General features: G+C 36.1%; 1 protein-coding gene across 2 annotated transcripts in view; it reads right to left on the bottom strand.

The window, feature by feature from the left end:
• Positions 1-612: 612 nt before the first annotated feature.
• Positions 613-23,928, bottom strand: part of LOC123553755 (uncharacterized) — a 32,244-nt gene continuing 8,928 nt past the window's right edge. Inside the window, exons 1-4 of one of the 2 annotated variants that reach the window (XR_008371869.1) lie at positions 19,690-20,323; positions 17,376-17,597; positions 16,925-17,043; positions 613-11,569 (exon numbers count right to left, since the gene is read on the bottom strand). The gene's annotated coding sequence lies outside the window, so the exon portion shown is untranslated. Of the gene's footprint in view, positions 11,570-16,924; positions 17,044-17,375; positions 17,598-19,689; positions 20,324-23,928 lie in introns of those variants that run through there. The other variant, XR_008371868.1, reaches the window with a different exon arrangement.

Genomic DNA, 23,928 nt, shown 5'->3' with positions numbered 1-23,928 from the left:
TGACCTCAAAATCAATAGGGGTCATCTCTGGATATGACCAACCTCCCTATCAACTTTCACTATCCTAGGCCCAAGCGTTCTCGAGTTATCATCCGGAAACCGTTTCACTGTTCTGGGTCACTGTGACCTTGACCTTTGACCTCAAAATCAATAGGGGTCATTTGCTAGTCAAGACCAACATCCATATCAAGTTTCATTATCATAGGCCCAAGCATTTTTGAGTTATCATCTGGAAACCGTTTCACTTCCCTTGGTCGCTGTGACCTTAACCTTTGATCTATTGACCTCAAAATCAGTAGGGTCATCTGCTGGTCATGACTAACCTTCCTATCTAGTTTCATGCTCCTAGGTGCAAGCGTTGAGTTATCTTCCAGAAACGGCTTGGTCTACATACCGACATCTGCAAAACAATATACAGGAGGGTGGGACATAATAAATAAATGAGATTGAAGTCATCTAGTCTCCAATCAACAAGTCATCAACGCCCTCTTGCCAATCTCTGACAAGGAAAACATGCCAAAGTTCACTGAAGAGAACTGTCTTGTTTTTGCAATTCTTTCAGAAGGTAAACATGCCAAAAGAGGCCATAAAAACAATAAAACAAGGCAACTGTGTTTTAGACATCATTTACTGAAAAACAACAAACTAGTGCAGACTGTGAAATGTGCATTCCCAATTTAGACATACATTAAAACGAACACAAAAAATATTAAAGACTAGAGGGCCGAGATGGCCCTAGGTCGCTCACCTGTGTAACATACCATAACAGTGTATACATAATTTACCTAGTGATTTCATGAAGTCAGATATTCTGACCAATTTTCATAAAGACCTAGTTACCTATTTTTTCACCCCGCATGACCCAGATTCGAATTTGTCCAAATTTTATGAAAACAAACATTCTGACAAGGTTTTGGGAAGATGAGAGAAAAAAATGTGGCCTCTAAAGTGTATACAAGCTTTTCCTATGACTTGACCTAGTGACCTAGTTTTGACCCCACGTGACCCAGGTTTATAACCGTCCAAGAATTCATGATAACAAACATCTGACCAAATTTTATGAAGATAGAATCAAAAATGTGCCCTCTAGGGCGTAAACTAGCTTATTCTTTGATTTGACCTGGTGACCTAATTTTTAACCATACATGACCCGGATAAAAATTCATATGATATTTCATGCAGACAAACATTCTAACCAAGTTTCATGCACATCAAATGGACAAGAGTGTTAACAAGCCTTTCCTTTGATTTGACTGGGTGACCTAGTTTTTGACCCCATATGACCCAGTTTCGAACTTGGCCTAGAAATCATCATTATAAACATTCTGACCAAGTTTCATGAAGATAAGGTCATAAATGTGGCCTCTAGGCTGTTAACAAGATTTTCCTTTGATTTGACCTCATGACCTAGTTTTTGACCTGACATGACCCAGTTTCGATCCAGGCCTAGAGATCATCAAGATAATCATTCTGTGCAAGTCTGTATCAAATCAAAGCATAAATGAAACCTTTATATGGCTGAAAGGACCAAAATGGAAAATTTTGCTACTTTCAGGGGCAGTAACTCTAGAACCCATGATAAAATCTAGCAAGTTTTGGAAAGGAACTGAGATCTTATTGTGACTTAAATTGTGTGTTACTGTGGTTAAAATCTAATATAAAATGTCACTTCTATCATGTTCACAAGGTAAAAATTTTGACACTTTCAGGGGTCAGTCAGGACCGTAACTCCAGAACCTATGATTGGATCTGACAGATTGAGCATGGAATCCAAGATTTATTGTTGTTGAAGATATTTTGCAAGTTTGTATCAAATCAAACCATAAATGAAGTCTCTATATGGCTGCAAAAACCAAAATAGCAAATTTTGGCCCTTGCAGGGGCCAAAACATTGCAACCCATGATGAGATTTGACCAGTTTTCGAAAGGAACAGAGATAGTATGCCAATACAAGTTGTGTGCGAGTTTGATTCTGGTTGATGTAAAATATGGTCTCTATCATGTTCACAAGCCAAAAATTGCAAATTCTGGCCCTTTAAAGGGCAATAACTCTGGAACCCATGATGGATTTGGCCAGGTTTCGAAAGGAACCAAGATATTAGGCTCATACAAGCTGTGTGCAAATTTGATAAAAAGCAAATACAAAATGTGGTCTCTATCGTGTTCACAAGGAAATTGTGGACAGACGAAGGGCGCTCACAAAAGCTGACCCTGTCACTATGTGACAGGTGAGCTAATAAAATCTGTCATGTTTAAACAAATGTCTATAAACATATATTTGATTTACATGAAACTTCATCAAAAAATAAATGTATTAATATTTAAAGAAGACAGGTATGGTGGATCAATAGTTGACATCCTTCACAACAAAGAACAAACAGAATATCTTTTATCAATTGTAAATTATTTCTATTCTATGTACAATGTAAAATAAGTGTTTATCACGTTTGATGTCACGGGAGGGTAATAAAGCCATTACATAAAAATGATAATACACTAGTGAAATAAACTTTTGAAGATAACATCATTTCAAGTGTAGGAGACGTTGGTCAAACTGACTTGTTTTAATAGCTAAAGAAAGTAGAATTTTTTATGTTTCAGCACGAAAAACTAACATGTGATAAAAAGAATATTACATTTGTGACTTTCCTCATTGAATAAAATTGATAAAATGCTCAGCAGAGCCTCACATTTTATTATTTTATTCAACTCATTTAATAAATTCAATATGAATAGACACTCATGTAATATCCTCTATAAAACATATGAAACTAGAATGTGTCTGTAGGACACAGGGTGTGCCCACCACTGGTACATTTGTCATAAATAAGGGACAACAATTCAAATGTTTGCAGTCTTAATGTGGTATAGCCTCAACAAACATTTTATGAAAAGGATTCATTATTCTAGGCCATATACTTTTTGAGCTATAAGCATCACAAACAAAAAATCCACTATTTTGGCTATTTCAAGGGCGATAACTCTGTACAAGTGCCAAGATTCTCATGAAGAATACCAAGTGTGCAAGGACACGTCATGATAAAGACTCAAGCAAGGTTTCATGAATTCACATCAAATAGTTTTTATGCTAGGCACATAAGTAGGTGAAAATGTGCATTTTTTTACTATTTCAGGAGCTGTAACTTTAACAAGAGCTCATCGAACACGAAATGCCCCCTTCATGCATTCAGTAATTGCACAAGGAACAGAAATTATATGCTCACTGTAAACAAAAGTTCTACCATTCTGGTTTAATCTGACCTTGACCTTTAACTTATTAACCTAACAAGAGATTACAATGTGATCTTGGCGCCATCCACTGAGCCATTTTTGAATGTTCCAAATTTCAAGACTAGCTAAAGGTCAAAATCAAGGTCAAATTTTATTTCGGTACATTACAATGTGTATGTGGTCCAAATTTGAAAGCTGTGGCTTGAGAAATGTGAAAATAGGTCACTAGATCAACTTCAAGGTCAAAGTTCATTTCAGTAGACAGAACTATGCATGTGCTTCAAATCTGGAGGCTGTAGCATGAGAAATGTGAAAGTAGGTAATAGGTAAAAATCAATGTCAAATTTCCATTCAGAACACAAAAACATGCATGTGGTCCAAATTTGAAGCCTGTAGCTTGAGAAATGTGAAAGTAGGTCACTAGGTCAATCTCAAGATCAAAGTTCATTTCGGTACATAAAACTATGCATGTGGTTCAAATTTGAAGGCTGTAGCTTGAGAAATGTGAAAGTAAGTCACTAGGTCAAAATCAAGGTCAAATTTTATTTCGGAACACAAAACTATGCAAGTGGTCCAAATTTGAAGCCTGTACCTTCAGAAATGTGAAAGTAGGTCACGAGGTCAATCTAAAGATCAAAGTTCATTTCAGTACACAAAACTATGCTTGTGGTTCAAATTTGAAGGCTGTAGCTTGAGAAATGTGAAAGTAGGTCACTAGGTCAAAATCAAGGTCAAATTTTATTTTGGAACAAAAAACTATGCATGTGGTCCAAATTTGAAGCCTGTACCTTCAAAAATGTGCAAGTAGGTCACTAGGTCATTAACAAGGTCAAAGTTTTTTTTTCAGTACACAAACCTATGCATATGGTCCAAATCTGAAAGCTGTAGCTACAGAAATGTGAAAGTAGGTCACTAGGTCAAGATCAAGGTCAACTCATGTCAAGGTTCATCAAGCCGCTCAAAACTATACATGTGGACCAAATTTGAATGATGTAAGTTATGGACATGAAGATTCCTCAGTTTTCCCTATATATGTCTATATGAACCATGTGACCCCTGGGGCAGGGCCATATTTGTCCCTAGAGGGATAATTTGAACAAACTTGGTAGAGAACCACTAGATGATGCTACATTACAAAATATCAAAGCCATAGTCTTTGTGGTTTGGACAAGAAGATTTTCAAAGTTTTTCCCTATATAAGTCTATGTAAACCATGTGACCCCCAGGGCAGAGCCATATCTGACCCTAGGGAAATAATTTGAATCATCTTAGTAGAGGACCACTAGATGATGTCATATACAAAATATTGAAGCCCTATGCCCTGTGGTTTTGGAGAAGAGGTTTTTCAAAGTTTTTTCCTATATAAGTCTATATAAACCACGTGACCTCAGTGGTGGAGCCATATTTGACGCCAGAGAAATATTCTGAACAATCTTGGTAGAGGACCACTAGATTTTGCTACATACCAAATACCAAAGCCCTAGGCCCTATGGTTTTGGACAAGATAGAAACTGTTTAACTGTTCCTGGCCAATGTGACCTTGACCTTTGACCTAATGACCTCAGAATCAATAGGGGTCATCTGCTGGTCATGGCACACCTAACTATCAATTTTCCTGAAACTAGGCCCAAGCACTCTTGAGTTATTGCCCGGAAACCATTTAACTATTCCTGGTCACTGTGACCTTGACCTTTGACATACTGATCTCAAAATCAATAGGGGTTATCTGCTGGTCATGACCAACCTCCCTATTAACTTTCGTGACCCTAGGTCTAAGCAATCTTGAGTTATCATCCGGAAACCGTTTAACTGTTCAGGGTCACTGTAACCTTGACCTTTAATATACTGACCTCAAAATTAATAGAGGTCATCTGCTGGTCATGACCAACCTCCCTATCAACTTTCATGTTCCAGGCCCAAGTGTTCTTGAGTTATCATCCGGTAACTGTTTTACTATTCAGCATCACTGTGACCTTGACCTTTGACATACTGACCTCAAAATCAATAGGGGTCATTTGCTGGTGATGACCAACCTCACTATCAACTTTCATGACCCTAGGCATAAGCGTTCTTGAGTTATCATCAGGAAACCGTTTAACTGTTCAGGGTCACTATGACCTTGACCTTTGTCATACTGACCTCAAAATCAATAGGGGTCATCTGCTGGTCATGGCCAACCTCCCTATCAACTTTCATGATCCTAGGCCCAAGTGTTCTCGAGTTATCATCCGGAAACCGTTATACTATTCAGGGTCACTGTGACCTTGACCTTTGACATACAGACCTCAAAATCAATAGGGGTCATCTGCTGGTGATGAACAACCTCCCTATCAACTTTCATGATCCTAGGCCCAAGCGATCTTGAGTTATCATCCGGAAACGGATTGGTCTACATTCCAACCGACCGACAGACCGACTGACATCTGCAAACAATATACCCCTCCTTCTTCGAAGGGGGGCATAAAAATAGGGGGTGGAGCCAGCCAAAAAATAAGACGTGTGCAAGTTGATATCATGATAAAGACTTATGCAAGTTTTCAACTAATTATATTAAATACTTTCTGAGCTAGGTGCGTCACAAGGTGAAAATGTGCATTTTTGACTATTTCAGGGGCCATAGGGGGCGGACCAAAATGAAAAATAGGAGGTGCGTAAATTCATATCATGATTAAGACTCATGCAAGGTTTCATCAATATATATCAAACACTTTTTTGGGGAGTGGGGGGCATAAAAAACAGTGGAATTATATATCTTGACTGAAATATTGGCTTATTTTAACAGATTTTACCTAGAACAAACATTTCCAAACATAGAAATTACTGATAGTTACTGATAGTTATTACCAGCCTTTTTACTATTGAGTCTATTAAGTGAACATTAAGCCACATTTTAATACATATCAATGGCCTAAGGCTTATCATTATCAATGACATTATGTTCACACAGATATTTCACTTGATGTCACAGAACTATGACATTATGCTCACACAGACATTTCATTTGGTAACACATAAGAACTATGAAATTTTGCTCACACAGGCATTTCACTTGATGTCACATAAGAACTATGACATTATGCTCACAAAGACATTACATTTGATATCACATAAGAACTATGATATTGTGCTGAACTGAAAAACAATGACATTATGTTCACACAGATATTTCACTTGATGTCACAGAACTATGACATTATGCTCACACAGACATTTCACTTGATGTCACATAAGAACTATGACATTATGCTCACACAGATATTTCACTTGATATCACATAAGAACTATGATACTGTGCTCACACAGATATTTCACTTGATATCACATAAGAACTATGATATTATGCTCACACAGACATTTCACTTGATATCACACATGAACTATGACATTATGCTCACACAGATATTTCACTTGATATCACATAAGAACTATGATATTATGCTCACACAGGCATTTCACTTGATGTCACATAAGAATTATGACATTATGTTCATACAGATATTTCACTTGTTGTCACATAAGAATTATGACATTATGACATTATAATCATACAGATATTTCACTTGTTGTCACATAAGAACTATGACGTGCTCACACAGGCATTTCACTTGATGTCACATAAAAACTATGACATTATGCTCACACAGACATTTCATACATTGTCACATCAGAACTATGACATTTCACACATGTTTCATTTGTTGTCACATAAGAACAATATAATTTTGCTCACACAGACATTTCACTTGCTCTCACATAAGAACCTTGACATTATGCTCACAAAGACATTTCATTTGAAGTCACATAAGAACTATGACATTATGCTCACACAGATGTTTCACTTGATGTCACATAAAAACTATGATATTATGTTACTGACAATAAATTTACAAGCTTGTATGAAAAATTTATTTTGTTAACAACTTGTAATGTCTGTATTACTAGATTTTATTCACATCTAGTTATTTAAATGTGTATACAAAGAAGAATATGCTCCATCTAAAAAAAAAGCTCATTTATTACTATGAAATCAGTTAGATTAAGAAATAATAAATTTGTTGTTATATTTTATCATGTCATAAAATATGGGCAGGAGTTTGGATGCGTAATAATTAAGTCGTGAGAGCGTAGCATGAGTGATTTAATATTCGCATCCGAAACGACTGCCCAAATTTTTTATTAACTGATAAAACTATTGGAACATATTTATTTTTTCAATTCTAACCACACAAATTCTTCACATTTTACAGCACTACATTTTAGCTCGATACCTCATTCGGCTGGCCATATGCTATTATAATTCCTCCCTACAAAAAGAAAGTGTTGCATAAAACAGAATTTTCAGATATTCAGTAAATTCTGATTTAAGTTTTATTGAAAGACTGCTAACACTTAAAAAAATATCTTTTTTTTCTAAATACTGTGAAATCATTTAGATTCGCTGGCATGAAATATCGCGCAAATGTGAAAAAGGACTGTTTCACGCGGGCTTTAATTCACGCATTTTCAATTTTAGAAATGAAAAACTAATATTGAAAAATAATTATAGCACAGGCTTAAATCCGCGCATCGGTTCTAGCGCGAAATACACAAAAATTAGTTATACGCGAATAAAAATGATTTCACAGTAGGTGTCTTGTAGCCAAACAAAAACAGGATTTTTGTGTGGTTTAAGTGTAAGATCAAAATTAATTACATTAATTTTTAGTGAATTATTGAAATATATCTGGTATGTTCACTGTAAAAATATTTGAATTTTTCCCTGGTAAGAAACAACAAGAGCTGTCACAGCAGACAGTGCGCTCGACTATTTCGATGCTGGATAGTGAAACTGGGCACATCTGAAGAAACCAGAGCCGTCACTGGAGTGTTAAATGACTCCAATTGTGGATGAAGATATTGCACAATAGCCTAATTCATTAAATATTGGTGCAAGAGTTATGCACGTTGTGTCATATGGTGTTGGTAATAATGTTGAACAACTATTTTAAATCTGAATCAAATCCATTCAGTAATAACAATGATAGAGTGAAAGTGCATCAAAACTTTAACCTGAAATTCTAAGTAAAAAGGGGGAATAATTAATGAACAAGAGCTGTCGGATGACAGCGCGCTCGACTATTCGAAGAATTGACTGAAGAATGGAGTCAAAATATTTCTACAGATATTCAGACAAAAGAAAAAAATACATTAGACAAACAATGTTCCTGTATTTGTGGATTTTGATAAGTCTTGCACTAAATGGCATTGTGTGAACCAATTAAGTCCAAAAAGGGCCATTATTCAGCCAAAACTGTTGTCAGAGTTATGTACTCTTGCCTACAGATGGAAGTCATGATGATAAACAAGTGTTCAAAGTTTAAAAGCCATATGTCAAATAGTTTTGACAAAACGTGGACTTGTATGAAATCAGAACCAATTTCCAAGTCAAAAACGGGCAATAATTCAGCCAAAATATATGACAGAACAAGTGATAAAAGTTTCAAAGCCATATGTCAAACACTTTACACAAAATATAAACTGGTACGAAAAACTTAACCAAGATTTCTAAGTCAAAAGGGACCATAATTCAGCCAATATCCTTGATGAAGTTATGTACTAGTGCCTATAACTGGACATGGTGATTGTAAACAGGTGTTGAAAGTTTCAAAGCTTTATCTTCAAAGACTTTGTCAAAATATGAACTGGTACGAAAAACTTAACCATGATTTCTAAGTCAAAAGGGGCCATAATTCAGCCAAAATCCCAGATGGAGTTATGTGCTCTTGCCTATAACTGGCCATGGTGATGGTAAACTAGTGTTGAAAAAGGGCCATATTTCAGCCAAATTCCTTGGTGGAGTTATGTGCTCTTGCCTATAACTGGCCATGGTGATGGTAAACTAGTGTTGAAAGTTTCAAAGCTTTATCTCAAAAGACTTTGTCAAAATGTGGACTGGTACGAAAAACTTAACCATGATTTCTAAGTCAAAAGGGGCCATAATTCAGCCAAAATCCCAGATGGAGTTATGTGCTCTTGCCTATAACTGGACATGGTGATGGTAAACAAGTGTTGAAAGTTTCAAAGCTTTATCTCAAGAGACTTCGTCAAAATATGAACTGGTACGAAATATTTAACCAAGATTTCTAAGTCGAAAGGGGCCATAATTCAGCCAAAATCCTTGGTGGAGTTATATACTCTTGCCTATAACTGGACATGGTGATGGTAAACAATTGTTGAAAGTTTCAAAGCTTTATCTCAAAAGACTTTGTCAAAATATGAACTGGTACGAAAAACTTAACCATGATTTCTAAGTCAAAAGGGGCCATAATTCAGCCAAAATTCCAGATGGAGTTATGTGCTCTTGCCTATAACTGGCCATGGTGATGGTAAACAAGTGTTGAAAGTTTCAAAGCTTTATCTCAAAAGACTTTGTCAAAATGTGGATATGAAAAACTTAACCAAGGTGTGACGCCGACGCCGATGCCGACGCCATGGTGAGTAGGATAGCTCTACTTATTCTTCGAATAGTCGAGCTAAAACTTGGTGCTAGAGTTATGCACCTTGCGTCATATGGTGTGGGTGATGAAGTTGAACAACTATTTTAAGTTTGAATAACAGAGACAGAGTGAAAGTGCATCAAAACCTTAACCTGAAATTCAAAGTAAAAAGGGGAAATAATTCATGAAAAATTGGTGCCAGAGTTATACACCTTGTGTCATATGATAAGGGTAACCATGTTGAAAAATTGTTTAAGTTTGAATCAGATCCATTCACTAAGAACAGAGATAGAGTGAAAGTGCATAAAACTTTAATCTGAAATTCTAAGTCAAAAGGGGGATAATTCATGAAAATTGTGCCAGAATCATGCATCTTGTGTCATCTGATGTGCGTGATGATGCTGAACAACTATTATAAGTTTAAATCGAATTCATTCAGTAATAACAGAGGTAGAGTGAAAGTGCATCAAAACTTTAACCTGAAATTCTAAGTAAAAAGGGGGAAAATTCATGAAAAAATGGTGCCAGAGTTATGCACCTTGTGTCATATGATGTGGGTGATGATGTTGAACAACTATTTGAAATCTGAATCAAATCCATTCAGTAATAACAGAGATAGCATGAAAGTGCATCAAACCTTTAACCTGAAAATCTAAGTGAAATGGGGGAATAATTCATGAAATATTGGTGCCAGAGTTATGGCCCTTATGTCAGATGATGTAGATGATGATGAGGAATAACTATTTCGAGTTTGAATCAAATCCATCATGTAATTACAGAGATAAGTTGAAAAAAGAGAAAGTGTTTAAAAAAACTTTAACCAAGGTGGGGACACGGAAAGATGCCGACACCGACTCTGGGTCGATTAGGATAGCTCTCCTTATACTTCATATAGTCCAGCTAAAACAATGGGTAAATTTTGTCAAAACATAAACAGAAAAACTGTTTTACATGTAAAATATAAGTATCTTTCACACATGAACACTATGTCTTACATTTTCACACGCAGCCGTGCCATTCATGAAAATACTGCCTCTGGTATTCAATCGTGAAAGATATTTATATCTTACACTGAAACAAACAAAATACCCTCTGTATACTCACATAATGTCTATTGCAACATAAAGACCTCAAAATAAGTATGTTTAAAGCAGGTGAATGGAATTATATATTTTGCTTCACATTTTAATATGAAAGGATGTATATTTCTATTTTACTGGAAAAACAATTACGGCTGAAAAACATTTATAATTTTTAGGTAAAGTATTCTGTACAAGTTAACTATGTCAAAAATGTCTACAAAAATGTACCTAAACACTTTAATATTATACAACCATTTAGTTCATTACATACAACATATATATACATTTTGGATATGTGAGTGAGTGAGTTGGGTTTTACTGTGAATCAACACAAAATGGTCTTATATATCACCAAGTTTGGCTATAGATATATATCTATATATATTGTGTTGATTTGCTGTAAAACCCAACTCACTCACTCATGTATCCAAAATGTATTGTAATTCAACAATACGATATAAATACAGGAAAAAAAGAAGAAAGTGAAGATCCACTAATAAACTCTTTGACATAGGATTCTTACTGACCCATTATTTAATCATTTGAATCACATTCTTTTGGATGAACATATCCAAATACATTAAACTTGTATAAAGAGGTAAGTATTGTAAACCAAATATGGATAAGCATCAGTATGAAACTATAGTTCTTTGTTAGCCGCCAGCACTTCATGTGTGTTGATACATGCAGGAAATCAATTTTAACTTTGCAGGAGTGTCAAGGTTGCAGCAAGGAGTGTCAAGGTTGCAGCAAGGCATGTCAAGGTCGCATACAGCACACCTGAAAAAAGGACTATTACTGATCTTAAAAAACTCAAGCCCTGGGATGCCAGATGATCTTCAGTGATAGATTTCTGAGAAACGTGTCATGGATTCCTGGATTAATTCTTCAATATTAATTTTGCCATCATTGAAAATGGAAGTAGGATGGCATTCAGCAAAATTAATATGTCTGCCTAACAGTTAACTTATTTCTTAAACTGGCTGAATCTTACACTGTCTAAAAACAACTGCTTTGGTGGACGCAGTGGTTGACAGGGCTAAGGCGCTTTCCTACGGAGGTGAAGGCCCCTGGTTCGAATCCTGGCTACTACCATTGCGGTGTGTCCTCGGTCAAGGCACATTATCACAATTCCCTCAGTCGACCAAGTTGTAAATGGGTACAAGAAAATTGCTGGGGGTAAGGTATAATTGGTTTTAACTGTTCTGAAAAAAAAATAGGGTCGATCAAAAGCTCTACAGAGCTTATGTTAATTGTTTCACAAAGCGACAGTAAATAAAATTTTCATTTACATTTATTTACATTTACATGTATTTGATATACATGTGAAATAAATTTTAGCTTTGCTTGCTTTGTAGGCAAATAAAATAGTTTTAAGTTCAGATTTGTGGTAATCTTATCATGGTGGCCAGAGGCCTGAGTGTTTAATCATGACATATCTGAACGAATCGTGAATTTTTCAAATATTGTGACAAAAAATCATTCATATGAATTTTTCACACATGTTTTGTTTTGATGTCCGGTTCCAATATTCTGCTTGTACACTAGATATCTTTGAAAAAAAGAAGTTTTGGGGTCCAAATTAACAGGGGTTGAATTTTGGAAAAGCAAACATTGCTCTTCTCCCCTTTTGTAATAATTATATTGCATCCATGCTCTTAAGAATCACTGGGTTTTACACATTAAACAAGAGCTGTCTCCGTAGGATGACACATGCCCCCGATGGCACTTTGAATGAATAGTTATGGCCGATGTTAGAGTTTAGGACCTTTGACCTATGGAGCTGGGTCTTGCGCGCGACACATCATCTTACTGTGTCACACATTCATGCATAGTTATTTTAAAATCCATGCATGAATGACAAAGATATGGACCGGACATGCCCATCAATGCACTATCATGAACAATGATCTTTAATGTCTAAGTGTGACCTTGACCTTTGAGCTACGGACCTGGGTCTTGCATGTGACACGTCATCTTACTGTGGTACACATTCATGCCAAGTTATTTGAAAATCCATCCATCGATGACAAAGATATGGACCGGACACGCCCATCAATGCACTATCCTTTAACATCTAAGTGTGACCTTGACCTTTGAGCTACGAACCTGGGTCTTGCGCATGACACGTCGTCTTACTGTGGTACACATTCATGCCAAGTTATTTGAAAATCCATCCATCGATGACAAAGATATGGACCGGACACGCCCATCAATGCACTATCCTTTAACGTCTAAGTGTGACCTTGACCTTTGAGCTACGGACCTGGGTCTTGCGCACTGCACGTCGTCTTACTGTGGTACACATTCATGCCAAGTTATTTGAAAATCCATCCATCGATGACAAAGATATGGACCGGACACGCCCATCAATGCACTATCCTTTAACGTCTAAGTGTGACCTTGACCTTTGAGCTACGGACCTGGGTCTTGCGCACTGCACGTCGTCTTACTGTGGTACACATTCATGCCAAGTTATTTGAAAATCCATCCATCGATGACAAAGATATGGACCGGACACGAAAATTGCGGACAGACCGACAGACTGACAGACCGACAGACAGACAGACGGTTCAAAAACTATATGCCTCCCTTCGGGGGCATAAAAAACTGTTGGCTATACAAATGAGAATAAACATTAAAATGGAGCTAAAATATTAACTATAACAAGAGGACCAAGATGGCCCTATGTCGCTCACCTGTGTAACACACCATAACAGTATAAACATGTTTTACCTAGTGATTTCATTGAGACAAATATTCTGACCAATTTTCATTAAGGTTGGACCAAATAAACGTGGCCTCATGAGTGTAAACAAGCATTCTCTTTGATTTGTCTTACCTAGTTTTTTACACCACATGACCCAAATTTGAATGTGTCCAAAATTTCATGAAAACAAACATTCTGGCAAAGTTTCGAAAAGACTGGAGAAAAAAGTGGCTTCTATAGTGTATACAAGCTTTCTGATGATTTGACCTAGTGCCCTAGTATTTGCCCCCCTTGACTCAGATTTAAAATCTTCCAAGACTTCATGATAACAAATATTCCAACCAAATTTTATGAAGATAGAATCAAAAATGTAACCCCTAGGGTGTTAACAACCTTATCCTTTGATTTGACCTGGTGACCTAGTTTTTGACCCCACATGACCAAGATAAAAATTCATATGATGCAAACATTCTGACCATGTTTCATGCACATCAAATGAAGAGTGTTAACAAGCCTTTCCTTTGATTTGACTGGGTGACCTAGTTTTTGACCCAATATGACCCAGTTTCAAAGTTGGCCTAGGAATCATTAAGATAAACATTCCGACCAAGTTTCAAGAAGATAGGGTCATAAATGTGGCCTGAAGAATGTTAACAAGCTTTTCCTTTGATTTGACCTCATCACCTTGTTTCTGATCCCATAAATCCGAGTTTCAAACCTGGCCTTAATATCATCAAGATAAACATTCTGACCAAGTTTCATGAAGATAGGGTCATAAATGTGGCCACTAGGTTATTAAAAACTTTTCCTTTGATTTGACCTGATGACCTAGTTTTTGACCTGACATGACCCAGTTTCAATCCAAGCCTAAAGTTCATCATGATAATCATTCTGTGCAAGTTATTTTCAAATCAAAGCATAAATGAAACCTCTATAATTTATGGCTGAAATGACCAAAACAGAAAAAATTGCCGCTTTCAGGGGCAGTAACTCTAGAACCCATGATGAAATCTACCCAGTTTTCAAAAGGAACATTACTGAGATCTTATTGTGACATAAGTTGTGTGTAAGTGTGGTTAAAACCAAATATAAAATGCCACTTCTATCATGTTCTCATGGTAAAAATTACCAAATTTTTGGCTCTTTCAGGGACAGTAACTCCAGATCCCATCATGGGTTCCAGAGTTATGGCCCTTTAACTCGGCCCTTTAAAGGGCCTTAATTTTCTATTTTGGCTTTTGCAGTCATATGGAGACTTCATTTACGGTTTAATTTGATACAAATTTACAAAATATCTTCAACAACAATAAACCTTGGATTCCATGATGAATCTGCCATAACTCTGGAACCCATGATGGGATCTGGCCAGTTTTTGAAAAGAACTGAGAAACCAATACAAGTTATGTGCAAGTTTGATTATAATCGATTGCAAAATGTTGTCTCCACCATGTCCACAAGCCAAAAATAGCAAATTTAGGCCCTTTAAGGGGCCATAACTCTGCAACCCATGATCGGATCTGGCCAGTTTTCAAAAGGAACAGAGATATTATACCCATACAAGTTGTGTGTAAGTTTGATAAAAATCAAATACAAAGTGTGGTCTCTTATTGTGTTCACAAGGAAACTGTGGACGGACGGACGATGGACGGATGACAGATGAAGGGTGATCACAAAAACTATCCCCGTCTCACCCTGTCACTATGTGACGGGTGAGGTAAAAACAAGAAAGTAGGTCAGGGTGGGGCCTCTTTTCACCCTAGGGGAATAATTCAAACACTCTTGTTAGAAATCAACCTGGCAATGATACATATCAAATATCAAAGGCCTAGGCCTTGAACTTTCAGACAAGATTTTTAACTTTTTTTCTTATATAAGTCTATGTAAAACTTGTGATACCCTGGGTGGGGCCTCTTTTTAACTAAAGGGCATTATTTGAATAATCTTGGTAGAGCACTAGGCAATGCAATATTGCAAATATCAAAAGCCTAGGCCTTCTGGTTTCAGACAAGAAGATTTTTAAAGTTTTCCTATATATGTAAAACTATGGACCCCCAGGGAAGGGCCTCTTTACACCCAAGGGTAATAATTTTAATAATCTTGGTAGAGGACCATACGGCAATGCTACATACAAAACATCAAAGTTCTAGGGCTTGTGGTTTCAGACAAGAAGATTTTCTAAGTTTTTTCCTATTCAAGTCTATATAAACCATGTGTCTCTGGCCTGAGCGGGGCAATATTTGACCCTAGGCGGATAAATTGAACAAACTCGGCAAAGGACCAATAGATGATGCTACATACCAAATATCAAAGCCTTAGGCCCTGCGAATTTGGACAAGAAGATTTTCGAAGTTTTTCCCTACATATATAAACCATGTGAACCCCAGAGAGGGCCATATTTAACCCTAGGGGGATAATTTGAACAATCTTAGAAGAGGACAACTAGATGGTGTTATGTACAAAATATCAAAGCCCTAAGCCCTGTGGTTTGGGACAAGAAGATTTTCAAAGTTTTTCCTATATAAGTCTATGTTAACCATATGACCCCCAGGGTGGGACCATATTTGACCCTAGGGGGATAACTTGAAATAATTTGGTAGAAAACTATTAGACTATGCCACATACCAAATATCAAAGCTCTAGCTACTATGTTTTTAGACAAGAAGATTTTTTAAGTTTTTCATTTCAGTTGCCATTGCAACCAGAGTTCTGCATGGATTTCAATTCTTTGGGCAATTTTGATAGAGGGGCACCCAAGGATCATTTCTGTGAAGCTTAGTGAAAATCTGCCCAGTAGTTTTGAAGAAGAAGATTTTTGAATTTTACAAAATAGCCATATAGGGAAAATAAGCCCCACCCCATGGCAGCCATGTTTTTTACCAAAACAGAATGGCTAAGCCAATTTTGGCAGAGGGTCACCTAGAGATCATTTCTACAAAATATTTTTGAAATCCGGCTAACAGTTCCAGACTAGAAGATTTTTAAGGTCTTTCCTTTAGGTTGCCATGGCAACCCGAGTTCTTCATGGAATTAAATTCTTTGGGCATTTTTAAATGGGGCCACATGTGCAAGGATCATTCCTGTGAAGTTTGGTGTAAATCTGCCCAGTGGTTCTAAAGAAGAAGATTTTTTTACAAATTGTTGACACACGACGGACATCGAGCGGTAACATTAATATTCATTAAGGGCTCATTTTTAGTGGATTTTGTGGTTTTAGCAACATACAAACCAACAACATTTTTCTTCATTTGATCTTAAAAACTTCTTCACCACAAATTTATATCTCCATAAAATAGCTTTTCTTAGACAAAACCATGAAATTTCACTGCCACAAGATTAATTGATTTCTCAGTACATTATTATTTATAGAATTTTTTTACACAGTCACCATGTAAACAAACTGAAATTTCAAAATCTCTTTGCCATACCTTTCTGTACACTTGTACTGTCCACCATTACATCTATACATTCACAATTATATTTACACCCATCTGTCCTGATGATGCAGCCCCTTATTTGTAGACTTGACCATTTTATATACAAGCAGCTGAAAATTGCAAAATCCACATTATAAATTTGTAATTGACCAACAGAAAGCCTGCACCATCTCCAACTTAAGTTTTATAACTTTGGAGCTAGGTATAACACTAGTATGGTAAGAACCATCAAAGCTGAATGGCTTCCTAAAAGAAAAGGTTTCTGTAAAACTAGGAAAATATCTTGAAACTTAAAACCATTAAGGCAGAATATTTCAGTAGAAGTATGTATGGAAGCAAAATCCGCAGAAAATTACAAATCAGAGTGTGCCTTTGCAATGTTGCATTGTCCTGTTGGAAGCTAGTGACATACAGACCTTCTTGGAACAATAGGTAAACTCACGTGTTGATCCTTCGAAGCCAGAACCAGTCTGATATGGTACCAGTCCACCAACAATGATGTAGCCCCCAGTTACTGGTGTTGGTTGGATTTATTGTTTACTAGCTGTATTCTAGTGGATAAACTGTGGCAGGAATTTTACCAATGTTACGATCTGATATCAAACAACACGAGTGTGCAGGGTCGGCTCTCTAAGGACAAGATGAAGGTGGCAAGAGTGAACATCTAAAATAAACAAGAGCCATGTCAGACATGGCTAATCCCCCCACCGGGCATATCATAATTGAAGGATGTGGACCGCATCAGGGGTTTTAAGATGTGGAAGAAAGAATAAGTCAGTAGTGAGGTGGTTTACTGCTAAATTTTATTAATTTTCATGAAGAGTATAGCTATGATGTTTTTCTATATGGCTACTGTAAAAAGAAGGAATGGAAAGCTAACAGGGAACAAGAGTGCCAGAATGTCACAATATATGCCCGTCAAAGCAAATTTCTTTACTCTAGCAGCTGTATTTGCAAATGGAATGTTAATTTTGTGGTTGTTTAGTAATCATTGTAAGTCTTTTGTTTTTTAAAGTCCACAAAAAAACTCCTTACTAGGTAGAGATACCTTATATATAATAAAATTAATGAATACACCTAAAACTGGAGAGTAACATCTATGCTGTACCACAGAAAAGTGGTCTTGTTTTTTCCCTAGGGTCAATTATAAAAATGTTACAATATAACTTATTTATAGTAACAACTAAGGGAAGTTAATCTTTAAAAAAAAAAGGAAAAAAAAAAAAAAAAAAATGCAAGTCCACACAAAAATCTTTATCAGGAAGAGACTGGTCAAAATACACCTCAAAATTGGATTTAGCATGTTTGATGTACTACAGAAAAGTGGTCTCGACTTTTCCCTATGACTAGTATTGAAAAAGTTACAATAAAAGCTATTTAAAGTAACAACAAAGGGAAGTAATTCTAAAGAAGGGAACTGCGCATGACATTTCGTCTCATGATGGTGTATAATTGTGCCAAGTTACATCAAAATCCCTCCATGCATGAAGAAGAAATGCTTCGGACAAAGTCATTCTTGTATCTGACCTTTGGCTTCTAAGTGTGACCTTGACCTTAGGCCTAGTGACCTAGATCTTGCGCATGACACTCCGTCTCGTGGTGGTGAACATTTGTGCCAAGTTATATCAAAATCCCTCAATGCATGAAGAAGAAATGCTCCAGACAAGGTTTTTATTCTTGTATCCTTTGACCTCTAAGTGTGACCTTGACCTTAGACCTAGGGACCTGGTTCTCGCGTATGACACTCCGCCTCGTGGTGGTAAACATTTGTGTCAAGATATATCAAAAACCCTCCATGCATGAAGAAGATATGCTCCGGACAAATTTTTTTAAGAAAATATGATAAAGAGGAATAACTCAAAAAATAGGCAAGGTAGAGTTATTGTTCTTGCACACTGCACTTCCTCCCAATGTGTTCTATCAGTGTATGAAGTTTGAAGAAAATCCCTCCAGTACTTTTGGGGTTATGCTCTGGACAAAATGTTTTAAGAAAATATGATAAAGGGGAATAACTCAAAAAAATAGGCAAGGTAGAGTTATTGTTCTTGCACACTGCACTTCCTCCCAATGTGTTCTATCAGTGTATGAAGTTTGAAGAAAATCCCTCCAGTACTTTTGGAGTTATGCTCCGGACAAAATTTTTTAAGAAAATAAGATAAAGGGGAATAACTCAGAAAATAGGCAAGGCAGAGTTATTGTTCTTGCACACTGCACTTCCTCCCAATGTGTTCTATCAGTGTATGAAGTTTGAAGAAAATCCCTCAAGTACTTTTGGAGTTATGCTCCGGACAAAGATCGTTGCGGATGCACGGACGGACGGACGGACAGACGGACGCACGGACGGAGAGCATTTCTTATATCCCCTTCACCTTTGGTGGGGGGATAAATAAGAGAGAGAAGGTTAACTCTATAACAACAAGAGTGCCAGAATGTCAAAATATACATCCGTCACAGCAAATTTCTTTACTCTAGCACCTGTATTTGCAAATGGAATTTTAATTTTGTGGTTGTTTAGTAATTATTGTAATTCTTTTGTTTTCCTAAATCCACATAAAAAATCCTTACCAGGCAGAGATACCTTAAAATACACCTAAAATTTGAAAGTAACATCTATGTTGTACCACAGAAAAGTGGTCTTGGTTTTTCCCTACAGTCAATTATAAAAAAAGTTACAACATAAGTTATTTATAGTAACAATTAAGGGAAGTTAATCTTTAACAACAAAAAAAAATGTAAATCCACACAAAAATCCTTACCAGGTAGAGATTGGTCAAAATACACAAACAAGAGCTGTCACAGGAGACAGCGTGCTCGACTATTTTGATGCCGGATAGTGAAACTGGGCACATCAGAGGAAACTGGAGCTGTCACTGGAGTGTTTAATGGCTCAGATGGTGGATGAAGATATTGCACAATAGCTTGAGTATGTATCAGAAATATTAAGTAATAAGAGATAAAATGTATCAAAACACCATATAAGTATAATTCTAAACAAAAAGGGGGCATAATTCATAAAATATTGGTGTAAGAGTTATGCAAATTGTGTCATATGATGGGGATGATGATGTGGAACAACTACTTCAAGTTTGAATCAAATGCATTAAGTAATTATACTGTAATAACTGAGATATAGTGAAAATGCATCAAAAGTAACATTAGTTTCTATGTAAAGGGGCATAAGATGTGGGTGATGATGTTGAACAAGTATTTTAAGTTTGAATCAAATCCATTCAGTAACAAAAGAGATAGAGTAAAAGTGCATTAAAACTTTAACCTGAAATTCTAAATAGAAAGGGGGAATAATTCATGACAAACTGGTGCTACATTTATGCACCTTGCGTCATATGATGTTGGTGATGATGCTGAACAACTATTTTAAGTTTGAATCAGATCCATTCAGTAACACAGTGTAGAAACAGTGAACAACCCAAACGGAAATAGCGATGTGATTATACGACATACACAGTATCTGGGTTTACACACCGCTGCTATTTTCATTTATTTTTACACTATAGTGGAGTTTAGGCGACTTTATCTGTAGGTAGTCAATAGATTATACATTGAAGAGATAATTCGTCTTAGATTTCATCAGTATGTGTGTTAAGTACCGTCGTTATGCTACCGTAATCAAAAGTAATCACCGATTTCTGTTGAAACTTCAGAAAGTGTCACATGAATAAACAAAGTTTTCCCTTCTAGTTGATAATGGACGTGTATAAGATTCATATTAGAGAAGTCCTGCATTGTCAATAAATTGTTCTTAAACTCATGCGTTACAAGGTATTTATCATTTGCGTAGAAATATACCGATTTCTGTAGTCAATGTTTCATTTCATATTGAACGATTTATTGAAAACTGTCCACAATGATGTGAACGATTTGTTGCGATTTTATTGAAAATTTATAGCGATTAACTGGGAATGATTATAGTAATTATTTTTCATTTAACTGTCGAAACTGGAGAGATTTTGTAGACAGTGCCAGTGGTAGAACTTAAAACATTTATCATGCAGTTTTAGCAAATACAAATGTACATACAATAACTAATTTGTGCAATATGTGTTTGAAACTTGGCAGCTGTTTGGTTTGAGTGACAATTATTCATGATTATGTTGGGTATAGTTTAGATATAGTTATAGTTTACTAAATATGTAAGAACAAAATCTCAATTAGATTTTTCGGCCATCTAGTTCACTTTATTTTGTTGTTCATTACAATCTTACCGGTAATAACAATTCTATAACAGTCAACAGGCGACTGATTGAAATGTTTAAACTGCGGATACATTTCTGTGCTTTAAGTCCATTGCCTTCCATAATTTTTTGTTATGAGACAGTATTTTGTGTGTTTGTCATCAGGCTATTTGTTTTGGGATGAGGGCTTAGTGGCTTTCTTTTTCTTCCCGGGTTAATCTTTTTAACACACGTTTTAGGTTGAGGGCTATAAATAAGTGGCATTCTTTCTCTTCCTATGTTAATATTTTTGTCAAATGACGGAAACACGCAATGTAAACGCTGGCACTACCTCATTCTCGTGTAATATAGCCTTCATTATGAGTGGTATTACAACATATACATCATGCTTAGCATTTTAAAAATATAAGTAATTTTAAAACACTTTCTCTCCTTTTTTCCTTTTCTCATGTTATTCTGACTAAACAGCTTTTGTTCGAGTGTTGTTAATTTAGACTGCATAACTTGCCTAAGCGGGACCTCCATGGCCGAATGGTTAAGGTCACTGACTTCAAATCACTTGCCCCTCATCGATGTGAGCCTCACTCGGGACGCTAAATTCTTCATGTGAAGAAGTCATCCAGCTGGCTTCCGGAAAGTCGGTGATTCTACCCAGATGCCCGCTTGTGATGAAATAATGCACGGAGGGGCACCTGGGGCCTTCCTCCACTATTAAAGCTGAAAACTGGCCATATGACCTATCATGTGTCGGTGCGACGTTAAACCAAAAAAAAAAAAAAAAAAAAACTTGCCTAAGCCTTATTTTTCACTTTAAACATATTTTATTCCCAGTAATACATGTACAGATTAAATACATACATCGTAGTTTGAACAAGATAATTAGGAAAGAATAAGAATGAAACACACAATCTTACAGAATTCTTCTCCTTAATGTTTTTTTTTTTCGAGTGTCATTATTTTAAATTTGGATTGCTAAACTTGCTTAAGCCTCTGTATTCGTTTGCTGAGCACAATTATTATTTGGTACTTTTTTCAAGGGCGATTCTAATTTAGCGGATTCTTTTTTATTTTTATTGTTGTTTTTTCTTTAATTGGTATCATCATTATATTGCTATTGTTAACTTCTTTTGGGATTACTTGAAAATCTTTTGTGAATAAAACTTTCTTATTTTCAAAGTTGTCGTGTGTTTCGATTTGAATTTGTATGTTTTGAATAAAGTTGTGTTTAATTATGTTTTCAAAGTCTGGTGTCGTTTCTTTGCAATAATAACACTAATATTGCTTCATTGTACCTAAAACAGACAGAAATCAGAATTTAATCGTAATTTGTAATAACAATCTGTCGTTCAATATGGACAAAATCGTATTAAATATTTGCAATAAGTAGTACAATCTTGTGTGTAAAATCGAAATAAGTCGTTCACTATCATTTCAATAAGGCGTACAATACAATACAATACATAGCACCACAAATTTGTGTTTAAAACGAAATAAAGGATGAATTAAGGTTGAAATCGTTATCAACGAAAAAGAAAATACACTAAATTCTTATAATGTGACATGCATTCAGAAAATTTGCTTTATTTTTGATAAAACTCATTCAATGTTGGTATGCATGATCTAAACATTCACCGTGTAATCAACTGATTTCACCTTACCTACCGCTCATGTAAGTCATTCTGGACTTATATTGACTGGGAAAATTTTGAAACATGCCTTTCGAAACACATCTCAAGGAATAAACATACCTTTATTTGACAATTATCCAAATATCAATCGAAAAAGTTAGACCACGTTTATCATATTTCAACAAATGATTGAAATCACATCGCTATTTCCGTTATGGTTGTTCAATCGTTTCTACACTGTGAGTAATAACAGAGATAGAGTGAAAGTGCATCAAAACTTTAACCTGAAATTCTAAGTGAAAAGGGGAGATAAATCATGAAATACTGGTTCCAGGGTTATGGCCCTCATGTCAGATGATGTGGGTGATGATAAAGTTTGAATCAAATCCATCAGTAATCTCAGAGATAAGAAGAACAAGAGGACCATGGTGGTCCTGGATCGCTCACCTGTCTCCATATGACCCAATTTTCATGAAGATCCATTGAAAAAAATGACTTCTAGAGAGGTCACAAGGTTTTCCTATTATTTGACCTAATGACCTAGTTTTTGAAGGCACATGACCCAGTTTTGAACTTGACCTATATATTATTAAGGTGAACATTCTCACCAATTTTCATGAAGATCTCATGAAGAGTATGGCCACTAGAGAGGTCACAAGGTTTTTCTATTTTTATACCTACTGACCTAGTTTTGACCACACATGACCCAGTTTCAAACTTTATCTAGATATCATCAAGGTGATCATTCAGACAAATCTTAATGAAGATCCATTAAAAATATGGCCTCTAGAGTGGTCAAAAGGTTTTTTCTATTTTTAGACCTACTGGCCTAGTTTTTGAAGGCACGTGACCCAGTTTCGAACCTGACCTAGATATCATCAAGATGAATATTCAGACCAATTTTCATACAGATCCTATGAAAAATATGGTCTCTAGAGAGGTCACAAGGTTTTTTCATTATTTGACCTACTGACCTAGTTTTTGATGGCACGTTACCCAGTTTTAAACTTGACCTAGATATCATCAAGGTGAACATTCTGACCAATTTTCATGAAAATGCATTGAAAAGTATGCAGGGTTGCCAGCACTCTGGGTGAATAAAATTCCCTGACTTTTCTCTGACCAATTCATGTTTTTCACTGACCAAAACCGCCAAACATTTAAATGGCCTCCT

This window comes from Mercenaria mercenaria, chromosome 7 (genome assembly GCF_021730395.1).
Source record: "Mercenaria mercenaria strain notata chromosome 7, MADL_Memer_1, whole genome shotgun sequence".
In the NCBI taxonomy this organism is placed as follows: Eukaryota; Metazoa; Mollusca; class Bivalvia; order Venerida; family Veneridae; genus Mercenaria; species Mercenaria mercenaria.
Note: the sequence above shows the minus strand (reverse complement) of the source record. Positions and strands in the feature narration are given on the sequence as shown.